Source organism: Notamacropus eugenii, chromosome 3 (genome assembly GCF_028372415.1).
Source record: "Notamacropus eugenii isolate mMacEug1 chromosome 3, mMacEug1.pri_v2, whole genome shotgun sequence".
Classification (NCBI taxonomy): domain Eukaryota; kingdom Metazoa; phylum Chordata; class Mammalia; order Diprotodontia; family Macropodidae; genus Notamacropus; species Notamacropus eugenii.
Genome location: NC_092874.1, coordinates 311,326,225 through 311,339,792, shown reverse-complemented (window position 1 = coordinate 311,339,792; position 13,568 = coordinate 311,326,225). Strand labels below are relative to the sequence as shown.

Here is a 13,568-nt window from a genome sequence, read left to right as displayed (position 1 = left end):
AGCTTTAAGGGACACCCCAGTTAGTCAGTATGACATGATGAAAAACCAGCAAAGGAGACAGAAAAGTGGAGAATTGTAGGAGAAGAACCAAGAGAGCAGTGTCATACAAACCTAGAAAGGAAAGAGTATTACATGGCAGGAAGTAACCAACCATATTAAACGCCTCAGACAGTTCTTATAGTTAAGATATATAGGAAATGTATAATGAATGATATACAAATACATATAAACACATGCGACGAATATGTAACATACAAATACATGCATAATGCAAACACAGAAATATATGATGCAAATATGTAGGGTGTCCCAAAAGTCTTAGGACATTTTGACTTTGGGGACACTATAAGAACAATTAGGTGACCAAAGGATAATTCTTAAAAGAATGAAAGAAAACTAACAACAATATAAAATGCTACAAATCACTAAGAAGAGGTACAATTGTTTGTTTCTACCTCATACTATCAGATTGGCCAAGGTAACAAAAAAGGGGGAAAATTACAGTTATTGGAGACACTGTAAAAAGGGATAATAAAGCACTTCTGGTGTGGCTGTGAAATGGTTCAACCATTCTGGAAAGCAATTTGGAACTATACCCCAATGACTACTAAATTATGTACTCCCTTTGACCCAGAAATACCATTACTAGAAATATACCCAGTAAAGATAAAAAAAACAAAACAAAACATACACATTGGGAAATGCCTCATAGTTAAAAAAAATATGTGGACCCTTTTTTCTTGTAGCAAATAACTGGAAACCAAGTGTGAATCCCTCAACTGGGAAATGGCTGAACAAATTGTGGGGAAGGGAGCAAATTGTGTGTGCTGAGGAAGGAAGCTGTGGGAACAGTACGGTAGAATGAGCCCCGTTACGAACGTAACAAAGTATCATTTTGCCTCCACAAACGGTGAAATAGGATGGCTTCAGAGAAGAGGGGAAGACTTCAATGAACTGATACAGAGTAAAGCGAGCAGAATCAGGACAGTTCATACAGAGCCAACACTATTGCACATGAAATCAACGTGATGACCAGCTATTTTACTTCCACGGTCTGATGATTCAGTATGCCTCCTACTTCCAGGCAGAGGACGAGAGGAAGAGACAAGTTTTCAGACTCAGTTAATGCTCAACTCTCTGTTCTAAGGTAGGACTTTTTGTATGTGGGGGGAGGAGGCTTAAGTTATGGAGGTCATAGGGAGCAGTATACTAACGCCCCCCCTCCCCCCAAAGAATGAAGAGCATCTCTGAAGCTCGTAAAAATTCACATGAGATTAGAAGAAAGTTCAGAAGAGGACACAGAAAAGCAGGGCAGTATTAATACGACTGTGTTAAAGCGAATGTATATTTAAAACAAGCTAGCTCTACCTAGTAGATTTGTGAGTCAGTCTGCTTCCTCCGTGAACTGGAAGGAACGTGGGCTGTCACGCAGCTGCACACAGAAAATGCCCTGGAGCGACGATATTTAATATAAACTAAAAATGCAAACTGGCACCCACCTAGGTCTAGACTTAGGGGAGTAAAGTTTCCCTCATTGTGCACTTTCGGTTTTGGGCTCAGGCGCCCCGCTAGCCCACCCCACCCGGCCCCACGTCTCCCCCACGTCTCCCCCACGTCTCCCGCACGTCTCCCCCACGTCTCCCCCGACCCCCACGCCTTCCACTTCGGGCGCATGCCCAGCGGAGCACCAGCCTGGATGAGCTCCAGGGACGTCCTCCCGCCGAGTCTGTTTCTCCCCTGGCGCGCGAGAGCACGAGCACCCGGGGTGGGGGAGGGACGAGAGGGACTGAAGGAGGGGGTGTGGCGGAGCGGACCCACGGTGGCTCCCTATTGGTCCCTTCTCGTTTTCCCCGCCCATAAGGTTGAGAGTTGGCGGGGGCGGGCCACGGAGCTGCCGGGGCCGGCACTGGGGCTGGAGCGTGGGGCCGGACGGAGGTAAGTGGAGCGGCCTGGACTGTCCTCTGCCTTCTTCCTCCTACTTCTCGTTCTCCTGGAGAGTGGAGCCACGACGTCCAGCCGGCCTCCGGAGCTCCCGGACTGGGCGTGGGAGGGCGGGCGGCGGCGCGTGGCCTTCGGGAAGTGCGCGGCCCACGGCGTGGACGGGCCCCTGCAGCTTGGCCGCTGTGGCACCGTTTTGGCGCGGGGCGCCGTGCTCGGCGTTTGCGTTTAAAGCCCGGGTGGGACGGAAGCCGGCTCCGCCGTGGGGGCCGCCGGCCCGCAAACTCAGCGAACTCCATTGATTTTCCTTTTGCTTTCACCGGGTTGGCGTCCGGCGACGTGCAACTTTTTTTCCACCAGGGCCGTGAAAATAGGTTCCTAGGTGGGGACCCTTCCCGAATACTTCGATTCAGCCGCGTTTGTTTTCCGGAACCGTGTTTCTTGCATTGCAAAGGCCTCTGGGTGCAAGGCCCAGCCTGTGCAGAGCAGCCTGCCTAGTTGGCTGTGTTTTCCGTTTGCAGCAGTTTGCCAGAGGAGCTAGGGAAACGAGCGTGATGTTTTTGGAGGGTGTGGTGTGGGGAGAGTCGCATTTTTAAATGCACGCTGTTGGAGTTGCAGAGACATCTGAGAGATACAGTTGCCAGTCCTTTCCCTTCTGCCTCTTGGTCAATTACAGTAATCAGTGACACCTGGGATAGGTCAAAATCAGTCACGCACTTAAAGCTGTTGGAAACTGACCAGGGTTTGACATTGGGTATTTCAGTTTTGAAATCTTGGTTAGAACCAAAACACCTAAAAGGCAGCAGTGGGAGGAGGGAGATTGAGTGCTCCCTAGGATGACTTGGGTGATTTGGAGGGAGATGAAAAAAAAGCACAGCACTGGTTGCTGAGGCTAGTATTTTAGCTTCACTAAGCTATGCAACCTCGGACACAACCTTTCAATTCTCTGGACCTCGATTGTTTTTATTTTTATTTTTTAATTTAACCTAATTTTATTCATACTTACTTTGAGATGGTTGTTTTTATTTTAAACAAGCATTTATGCAGCGTCTAGCCTATAGTAGGTATTTTAATTGTTGCTTATTCCTCTCCCTTTTTATAGGCCTATTATGCCTGTAGTGTGCTAAAATGTTTTTTACAAATATTATCTCATTTTATCCTCAACAACGACCCTGGAAATTAGGTACTATTATTATTCACATTTTACAGGTGAGTAAACTGAAACAGGTAGAGGTTGAGTGACAGCTTTGAACTGATATCTTCCTGGTTCTAAGTTCAGGACCCTAATGAGAGGATTGCAGTCTATTCTGTCCAAAACCCCATTGATTTTGTAATTCTGTATTTGTTGGCTGGTTAGATGTATGCTCTTTTAAATTACTGAGTGTCTGCAAAAATTCTAATGGACAAAAAAGTGCCTTTCTAATTATTCTGATATGTCACTGTTTTAAATTTCTGTTGGACATACTGATGGAGTTCCCTATTATGTTATTTTTAGGAAATTGCTGTTTAAATGTGTCATAAGGCAACTTTTGTGCAAACAACAATAATAAATTTTAAAGATAGTGTTTAGGTATGCTGTGAATTGTTCTCCTGCCCTCTCATTTGCTAGTGACTGGGTATTAGGTAATTTCAGCCACTTTGGCTTTTGTGCTCAGGGATACACACACACACACACACACACACACACACACACACACACACGCGCGCGCGCGCGCACGCACACACCCCTACCTATACATACACACAATATATACACATATATATGCACATATACACACACATACACATGTATATATATATGCACGTGTGCATTCACATACACAGCACTTCCATTATCATCCACTAGTGATTTATTAATTTAACCATTTATTTGACTACTGTTTTCTTATTTAGGGGCAACCTTATTTGAGTCTGTCAATGTTGTTTTTACTACACTTTTAATGTACTTCCAGCCCTACTGATAGTAGTTAAAACTGTTACTTTGATGGGTATTTGCTAATTGGTTATTAATTCCTGCAAATGTGATGTTTCTCTTATTTGTAGGAATTGGGTCCAGTCAACTTGTGGATTTTCTGCAATTATCCAGTCACAATTTTTTTCTTCCTCCAAATTTTAATATAAATATTTCTGAAAATAATTTTTATTAAAAATGAACAGATTTGTGAATGAATGAAAAGATTGAAAATGCATGTATAAACTCCCTACTGTGTACCAGGCACTGTGCTAAGTATTGTGAATGCAGAAATAACAGTGAGACCATTCTTGCCCTCAACAAGTTCATATTATAATGTGTGGGAAGGAGCACAGCGTTTAGTGAAGGGAGTTTTAGTCTCTGAATTTACAGGAATGGTGAGTGGGGGCATAGAATAGTCAACTTCTGTTACCTTTTCGGAAGTGATGGCATTATTGATTTGGTTACCACTGTTTGCTGAGCATGCATTAGAAAGTTGCTGTGAGGTTGCAGAATACCATATTTCATCATATCACACTGCATAATTGTCTCAGATTTTATGTAAAAAGTGGGGTGTGACCATTAAGTGAAGCTTAAAATTGAAAAAAAAATTGTGCTGGTATTTTCTTGTAGTTTTCACCAGTCTCACACCAACTTTTCACTCACTGAAAACTATCCTTCTACAACTCTGTTTTCATGCTCTTCAGGAAACACACTTTCAGCTTGAAGCCTGCAGGATAGTTTTTATATTTATCCATAATCAGAAAGAAATGTTTCACATATTATATCACTGGCAGATGAACTGTACAGTTAAACTGTACAGTTTAGTGTGGAAAGATAGATGTCTTACCATATCACATGACTTACTCATGGCACTTTTGCCTGCCTGTCCCCCTTCTGACTATGACTCTTCATTGGGTTGAGTGACAATACCGTTAGTACTGCCACATTCTAAAAAGACCATGGAGGTCAGCTTTTGGCAGTATACTGACAGTGGGTTCTGAGAATTCTGGGCTTGCAGTGTGTGAGAGATAAATGCATATCAGTATGCCACTGTTGAACACATTGTTGCTCTATTTACCTTTTAAGTGGCTTGATGAACAGAATTGTATGTGATGAAAGTTTAGAAACCAAGTTTTTGACTGAGGGTGGAGGAGGAGGAGGAGGAACAGGGTGTGATGACTATGAGGTGAAACACCATAGATGGCCAGTTGTAGATCTGTGTGAAACAAAGTCTAGGGACTGGTTAGGTGAATTAGCACTTACTCACCAATCAGGGCAGCTCAGGTGCAAGGCTGAATTTTCTGAGCTTTAAAGCTGAATGGATTAATTTCCTCAAGACTGGTCTGGAGGGTGAGTGTTCTGAGTGTTCTGGAAAATGGTAGAGAAGGCTAGATAGATGTCCAGGCTGGATGAATGTCATTAGCCCCCCTCCCTCTCACACTTGCTACAGTATGTCTAAAAAAGCATTGATAAGTTAATTTCTTATGACTTAAGGAACACTAGATCGTGACATGTATTTTTTTTGGGCTGAGGAAATTTGACTCATATGGATTTGATCTGTTGTTAATTTGAGCAACTCATCAAAAAGATCAATTTAGGGAGGTTCATTGTAGAAGTGAAATGTCATCTGGAATAGTGTTTTTTAGGGTGGAAAAGCTGTGAGAAAATTAAAGATATTATTTTTTCATCTAAAAATTATGTAATAGGATTGCTGATACGTCCTAGTTCTAAGAAATCTTTATCACAAGGAGGTTTGGCTTAACTAACAAAAAGAAATAAAATAAGGTGGTGATCTTAGCTACTATGCAAAACTCTTTCATCCCATTAATGCTTTCTTTTCTAAGAGGTGTGAAATTTACTAGGCTTTCAATTCATGTGATGGTTGGCTTTGCAACATGCTGTACCTTTTTTCCTTGAGCCTTTAGGTGTACGGTACAATAAAACATTGGATTTAGACTCTTCAAAATGGGGACAGGCCTGAAAAGTTTATGTACAACATTGTAAAAGCATTTGCTGAAGAAATTAATATTAGACAATTCTCAACGAAATATCTAACTTCTTTAAAAGAGCGCCCTTGCCAAGCAATGTAGAAATACTTGCATACAAATAATATCTATGTTAACTGTCTATGTCAGTTCATAAAAGCAGGTTCCAAAAGGTGTCATCTTAACTTCATTTAGTTGAATTCATGTTATTGTATGTACTTCACTTGAAAAGAATACTACTTTAAAAAAGAAACCCCAAACTCAATTTATTTAATTCAGATTGAACTCAATCCCAGTTAAACTAAAAGATAGTTACTGTTTTGTATGTATACCAGTAGCATGCATTTATTTATTGACTCCTTGTTTACAAAATAGGTATTGTGATTGTTATCCCCATTTTATAGCTAAGGAAATTGAAGATGGGACAGGAGAAATGAGTTCCAAGGTCACATATCTTATAAGTTTCAGAATCTAGACTTGAACCATCATCTTTCATCTTTTAAGTCTTGCGCTGTGTATGTATGTATGCATGTATACATGTATATGTGTATATATGTATGTATGTGTATATATGTTTATATATATCTTTAGAAATATATGTATATAATTGTATAAATTATAGAGAGAGCATCAGGACTTGTGATTTCATTGGTGCAGGTAGAAAACCCTGAGTGAAGGACTTCCTTTATCAATGCAGGTTATCACCTTCTCAGTACTCAGAGGTTGAGTAACTCGCCCAAGGTTACACAGCCAGTACATCAGAGGAGTCACTTGATGCTGGGTGGTCCAGGTTCTGATCCCCAGTTCTCTATGTAGTAGACCATGCCACCATTATCTGTTGACCTAAATATAGGACATACCCCTAAAATAAAATCTCTTGGGAAGGGTAAAAGCACATATGTGCATATTGAAAATAACATAGATTAGTAGGCTGCATCTAGATTTTTTTTTATAAGGCAAAATGAAGAAAAAAGTATATACTATATTTGAACCTATATAGTAGGCAACTAGGTAGATAGTGTTGGATTTGGAGTCAGGAAGACTATCTGAGCAGGCCACTTGAGTCTGTCTGTAAAATGGTAATAATGATAGCACTTAGCTCTCAGGATCTCAATAATTCGTGTAAAGCATTTTGCAAAACTTACTTGGATACTTACATGATAACACTACATGACAGCGATGATGATGATGATGATGGAAAGAGGACAGAAGCTGAAACCTGAGGTCCTGATTTTGAATCCTGGCTTACTTGTTGCCTGTGTGACTTGGGGTAAAAATTTTTCTTTTCCTTCTCCTTAGTTTCCTCATTTGTTAAGTGATGTTGGATTAGACAATCTTTAAGGTCCCTTATGACTCAAAATCTGAAACTAGTTAACTTCGCCATTCAATAATAAATAACAATTTTTAAAGTCTCTACTAGTTTGGTTATTTATGTTGGACCCATATCTTTTTTTAATCCAGAGAATTTCAGAATCTAAGTTATGTAAACAGCCCTCATAACTATTATTTATTTGCTTTTATATATCAGTCATTAAGCATTTACTATGCATCTGTGTGCCAAGCATGGAGGGGGGCGGTGTACAGAAACTAAAAGTGCACATACAACTATATATATACCAGTTAATTTAATAAGGAAAGAGGTGCTAGCAGGTAGATTAGGGTGGGGTGGGGAGGAGTCAAGAAAGGCCTATTGTAGGAGGTGGTATTTGAGCTGAGCTTTGAAAGGAGCTGGGGATTTTAAGGCCTTTTTTATGGGCTGCCCTTCCTTCCTTGCTTTAGGCCCTTTTGGGCCTCCCAGAACTTGTTTAGGCTGTTTGGCTGCTCCCGTGGCTTACATGTGATGAGTTGCCAACGGTATCTTTGGGGTGAGTTGGAGGACATCACCAGTGCCCTGCTACTGTCTCCTCCAGGTCTTACCATCTCCTGTGCCTTTATGCTTTGCAGACTTTCACTCTCATCCGACCTACTGTGTTAGCCTAAGGACTTCTGGGTATTGTTACTTACCCCCCCTCCTGGCTCTTTATATCTTTCCTAGTGCTGAACTTTCTCTTGAATGTTGTTTTGCCCAATTTTTTTGAAAACAGAGGTTGTCTTCCTTTTTCTCTTTGTATCTTCATTGCTTAGCATAGTACTTAGCTTAAGTGTTTAATAACTGCTCATTCATTCATTCAAGTGGTAGAGAGGTGAGGGAGTGTGCATGGGGGACAGTTTGTGCAAAACAGAATAGATGGAATGTCATGTGTGAGGATACCAAGGGGCCAATTTGGCTGGATAGTGGAGCCTGGGAAGGGGATAGCTGCAGGGGCAGGCTGCAAAAGCAGATCAGAGAAAGCTTAGAAAGGACTCCAGATCCTTAAATAGAGGGATTTGTATTTGACCTAGTGGTACTAGGGAGCCTCTGGTTTAGAAAGTGATGTGGCCAGACCTGTGCTTTCAGAATATCACTTTGGCAGCCCAATAAAGAATGGATTTGACAGGGGGGAGACTCAGTATGTTCCTTTCCACTAACCTTTGGGCACATGTACAAGATTAAGAGTTAGACTCATAAATTAGTTTTACTCATTTCTTTCCTTATTAATGTATCTCTTCTACTACTTTTCCCCCATTTACAAGGCCAGAAACCCTGAGGGTCTTCCCCCCTCAGATTGATTTTTTTTTTTTTTGGTTAGGTAGAAGAGCCGTTCTTTGCCTCACTGAATGGGTGTTGCCTCAGTCAGACTGAGACCTGGGAAAGACCTTAGCTTAAGAAGACCAGGGTTTCCCACTGCATCTGGGGGCATCTCCAGTTGTCCTGATCGTATCTTGCCATTGGACCCAGATGACTCTAGAGGACAAAGTGCCTTCCCTCACCTACATCCAGTTCACTAGCAAGTGATGGCATCACCTTTTTGATGTTGTGGTCCTCTTCGAGAACAGGGGTATCTGTGTTTGGTTACATGCCTGTTATTTTAAATAAAATTTCAGCAAGCATTGTAGATTTACATTCATGTGATCATTCACCCAGTAAGTTCTTGTGTGCTGTATACTGTGTTAAGGGCTGGAGGAGGTAATGAAGACAAGGCCAATCTATCTCTTGGGAAAGTGTGAGGGCAAGTCATTTGAAGTCCTTAGCCTAAAGTTCCTTATCCATGGACTAATAGATTGGACTAGATGGTCTCGATATCCCTTCCAGTTCTAGCTGTATTGTCCAGTGATCCTCAGTCCTGAGGTCAGAATACTGGGGTGGTGGGAGTGTACTGAGATGGTCAGATAGAAGCAGGTATTACCCTTTATGCAGTGTTTCCTTTACTTCTTGCTGTTTTAGGGGTGGTTGGAAAGGGGAGCAAATGGTTATTATTTTGCTGGACATATAGAGTGCTTGGTATATGTGACAGTGAGGTGGTTGGAAGCCAGCTTATGTGTCGTAAGTGTGTGTGTTCATCCTTCGTTGCCGAAGAAGACCATGTCATCAGAGAAATAATGACATGACTTGTACTTGACTTTGTTTTGAGTGAGGGAGGGCTGTGCAGGTCACCAGCCTCACTTCTCCTCCAGACCCATCATCAGGATGACTGAAGATGACCCAGGAAGAGGCAATGGGGATTAAGTGACTTCCCAAGGTCACACAGCTAGTGAGTGTCAAGTGTCTGAGGTGAGATTTGAACTCAGGTCCTCCTGATTACTGCACTGGTGCTCTATCCACTGCACCACTTAGCTACCCCAGTATTGTAAGTACAGGAATATTGGAAGAGAGGTACATTGTGGTTGGGAAATGTGTGTGTGTGCACACCTGTGAGTGTTTGTTTGTGTAGATAGATGAGTGTGCATTTTCTGAGTGATGAGAGAGTGATTACAGGTTTTGATAGAGGCTGAGAGCTTAGGAGTCCTTGCTGGTGTTAAAACTTGGCATGAGAGCAAAGAAAGTGGGCATGGGTAAACGTGGCTTGAAGGAGTGAGTGTGAGTAGGTGAGTGGTCTGTCTGAGAGCACTCCCTGAGTCCTCTGAAGGAAGCCCGTGAAGGAGCTAACTGTCAACCTTTTTTTTTTTTTAATTTATTTATTTAAATTTTCAACATTCATTTCCCCAAAATTTTGGGTTCCCAATTTTCTCCCCATTTCTCCCCTCCCCCCACCCCAAAACGCCGAGAATTCTAATTGCCTCTATCACAATCTGCCCTCTCTTCTAACATCCCTCCCTTCTCTTATCCCCATATTCTCTTTTGTCCTGTAGGGCAGGATAAATTTCTATACCCCATTACCTGTATTTCTTATTTCCTAGTTGTAAGAACAATACTCAACAGTTGTTCCCAAAACTTTGGGTTCCAACTTCTCTTCATCCCTCCCTCCCCACCCATTCCCTTTGGGAAGGCAAGCAATTCAATATAGGCCATATCTGTGTAGTTTTACAGATGACTTCCGTAATAGTCGTGTTGTATAACACTAACTATGTTTCCCTCCATTTTATCCTGCCCCCCATTGCTTCTATTCTCTCTTTTGATCCTATCCCTCCCCAAGAGTGTTGACTTCTAATTGCTCCCTCCTCCCACTGCCCTCCTTTGCATCATCCTCCCCACCCCTCCTATCCCCTTCTCCCCCACTTTCCTGAATTGTAAGATAGGTTTTCATACCAAAATGAGTGTGCATTTTATTCCTTCCTTTAGTTGAATGTGATGAGAGTAAGCTTAATATTTTTTCTCTCACCTCCCCTCTTTTTCCCTCGAAAAGTCTTTTGCCTGCCTCTTTTATGAGAGATACTTTGCCCCATTCCATTTTTCCCTTTCTCCTTCCAATATATTTCTCTCTCACTGCTTAATTTCATTATTTTAAGATATAATCCCATCCTCTTCAATTCACTCTGTGCACTCTGTCTCTATGTGTGTGTGCGTGTGCATGTGCATGTGTGTGTGTGTGTGTAATCCCACCCAGTACCCAGATACTGAATAGTTTCAAGAGTTACAAATATTGTCTTTCCATGTAGGAATGTAGACAGTTCAACTTTAGTAAGTCCCTTATGACTTTTCTTTGCTGTTCACCTTTTCATGCTTCTCTTCATTCTTGTGTTTGAAAGTCAAATTTTCTTTTCAGCTCTGGTCTTTTCATCAAGAATGCTTGAAAGTCCTCTATTTCATTGAAACACCATCTTTTCCCCTGAAGTATTATACTCAGTTTTGCTGGGTAGGTGATTCTTGGTTTTAGTCCTAGTTCCTTTGACTTCTGGAATATCCTATTCCATGCCCTTCAATCCCTTAATGTAGAAGCTGCTAGATCTTGTGTTATCCTGATTGTATTTCCACAGTACTTGAATGGTTTCTTTCTAGCTGCTTGCAATATTTTCTCCTTGACCTGGGAACTCTGGAGTTTGGCCACAGTGTTCCTAGGAGTTTCTCTTTTTGGATCTCTTTCAGGTGGTGATCGGTGGATTCCTTGAATACTTATTTTGCCCTCTGGTTCTAGAATCTCAGGGCAGTTTTCCTTGATAATTTCATGAAAGATGATGTCTAGGCTCTTTTTTGGATCATGGCTTTCAGGTAGTGCCATAATTTTTAAATTGTCTCTCCTGGATCTATTTTCCATGTTAGTTGTTTTTCCAGTGAGATATTTCACATTATCTTCCATTTTTTCATTCTTTTGGTTTTGTTTTGTGATTTCTTGGTTTCTCATAAAGTCATTAGCCTCCAGCTGTTCCATTCTAATTTTGAAAGAACTATTTTCTTCAGTGAGCTTTTGAACCTCCTTTTCCATTTGGCTAATTCTGCTTTTTAAAGCATTCTTCTCCTCACTGGCTTTTTGGACCTCTTTTGCCAATTGAGTTAGCCTATTTTTCAAGGTGTTATTTTCTTCAGCATTTTTTTGGGTTTCCTTTAGCAAGGTGTTGACCCACTTTTCATGCTTTTCTTGCATCTCTCTCGTTTCCCTTCCCAGTTTTTCCTCCACCTCTCTTACTTGATTTTCAAAATCCTTTTTGAGCTCTTCCATTGTCTGAGCCCATTGACTATTTATTGTGGATGTTTGGGATACAGAAGCCTTGACTTATATGTCTTTCCCTGATGGTGATCTTCTTCATCTGAAAGGATGGGAGAAGATATCTGTTCACCAAGAAAGTAACCTTCTCTGGTCTAATTTTTTTTCCCTTTTTTGGGCATTTTCCCAACCACTTCCTTGACTTTTGGGTCCTTTGTCAAGAGTAGGGTGTACTCTGGGAATCTGTAAGATCTCAGTTTCTCCAAGGTGGCACAATCAAGCGTGTACTGGTCTGGACGCAGAAAGGGATTTTTTGTGCCCAGAGTCTGAGTAATAGTTTCCTCTTCACAACCACCTTGCCTCCAGTTCCCAGACAGCACTGGGACCTGAGATTCAGATAAGCTGCAGGGGCAGGGCCACCATTCAGTGTGAGATAAAGATCAACCGTTCAAATCCCTCAGGAGTATTAGATGAGGGCAGGGTGTCTACACAGGGCTGAGGTAAGAGTCAGCTGCTCAGTGACCAGAGGAGTTTTACCATCCAGCAGTGGAGGTAGGCTACTGTAGGCGTTGCTGTGGAAGCTGCTGCCACCTGCCTGATGGGGCTGCTGCCTGAGGCTGGAGGTATGGAAAGACCCTTCTCCCTTCTAGGCCAGCTGAGAAAACTCTGTCACTGACCTTTGGCGCCTGTGGGTTGAGTGATCTGCAAAATGCTGCTACTGTGATTGGGAGTTCCACCCCTGAGGCCTGCTTGTGTCCTCCTCCCAGAGCCTAGCTGCAAATCCGAGGCTAGGCTGGGCTCTGCTTCATGTCCAGTGTGAACACGTTTCTTGTCAGCCTTTCAGGTCCCCCTGGGCTGGAAATCTCCTCCTCTCTGTTGTTCTGTGGCTTCTGCTGCTCCAGAATTTGAGTGTCTTTCTTTACATATTTTATGGGCTGTGGAGGAAGAGCTATTATATGTGGCATCTTGGCTCCACCCCTCCCTCAGAATTGTTCTAATTTGTGTTTCTCCAATCAATAAAATTGCTAGATCCTATAGCTTGACAATTTGTCATTGGAGAATGGCTTATTTTTGTAAACTTAATTCAGTGTCCTATGCACTTGAGAAAAGAGGTCTTTATCAGAAAAACTTGCTGTAAAAACTTCTGATATTACTTCATTGTCTGTGATTTCTTTTCTCAAAATGTAGTTTCACTGGTTATCTCTTTGAATAGCCTATTTTGCTTTTGCTTTGTCTGAGATCATGATTGTTACCTCTGCCTTTTTTCTTCAGTTGAAGCATATTAGGACCTGTTCCATCTCCATATTTTAACTGTTTCCAGTGTGTCTCTTGTAAACAATGTATTGTTGGATTCTGGTTTCTAATCCATTCTACTCTCTAATGTCATTTTATGGCTGAACTCATGCCATTTACATTCATGTTTACGATCATTAACTGTGGGTGTTCTTTCCTCTGGTGTGTGTTGTGGTCTCTACTGAATAGATCTTTCTGGTTCCTTTCAGAGGTAAGATTATATAAATTAGGCACTTAGGTGGACAGAGCTCAGCTGATAAGAGTAATGGAGGAACACCTGAGTCCAAACCTAACGTCAGATAACTTCCTAGCAGTGTGACTTAACTTAGCAAGTCATTGAGCCTGTCAAACTCAGTTTCCTCATCTGTAAAATGCTGGTAATAACAGCACTTACTTCCTGGGGTTGTTGTGAGGATGAAATGAGATGATATTTGTAAAGTTCTTAGCTCAGTGCCTGGT

At 41.8% G+C, this 13,568-nt stretch overlaps 1 protein-coding gene across 6 annotated transcripts in view; it reads left to right on the top strand.

Annotated features, from left to right (window-relative positions):
- Positions 1-1,861: 1,861 nt before the first annotated feature.
- The window catches only part of FOCAD (focadhesin), a 341,519-nt gene continuing 329,812 nt past the window's right edge, over positions 1,862-13,568 (top strand). For 4 of the 6 annotated variants that reach the window (XR_011964355.1, XR_011964354.1, XM_072596662.1 and 1 more), the window contains exon 1: positions 1,862-1,935. The gene's annotated coding sequence lies outside the window, so the exon portion shown is untranslated. The remainder of the gene's footprint in view (positions 1,936-13,568) is intronic. The other 2 variants (XM_072596667.1, XM_072596663.1) reach the window with 1 other exon arrangement.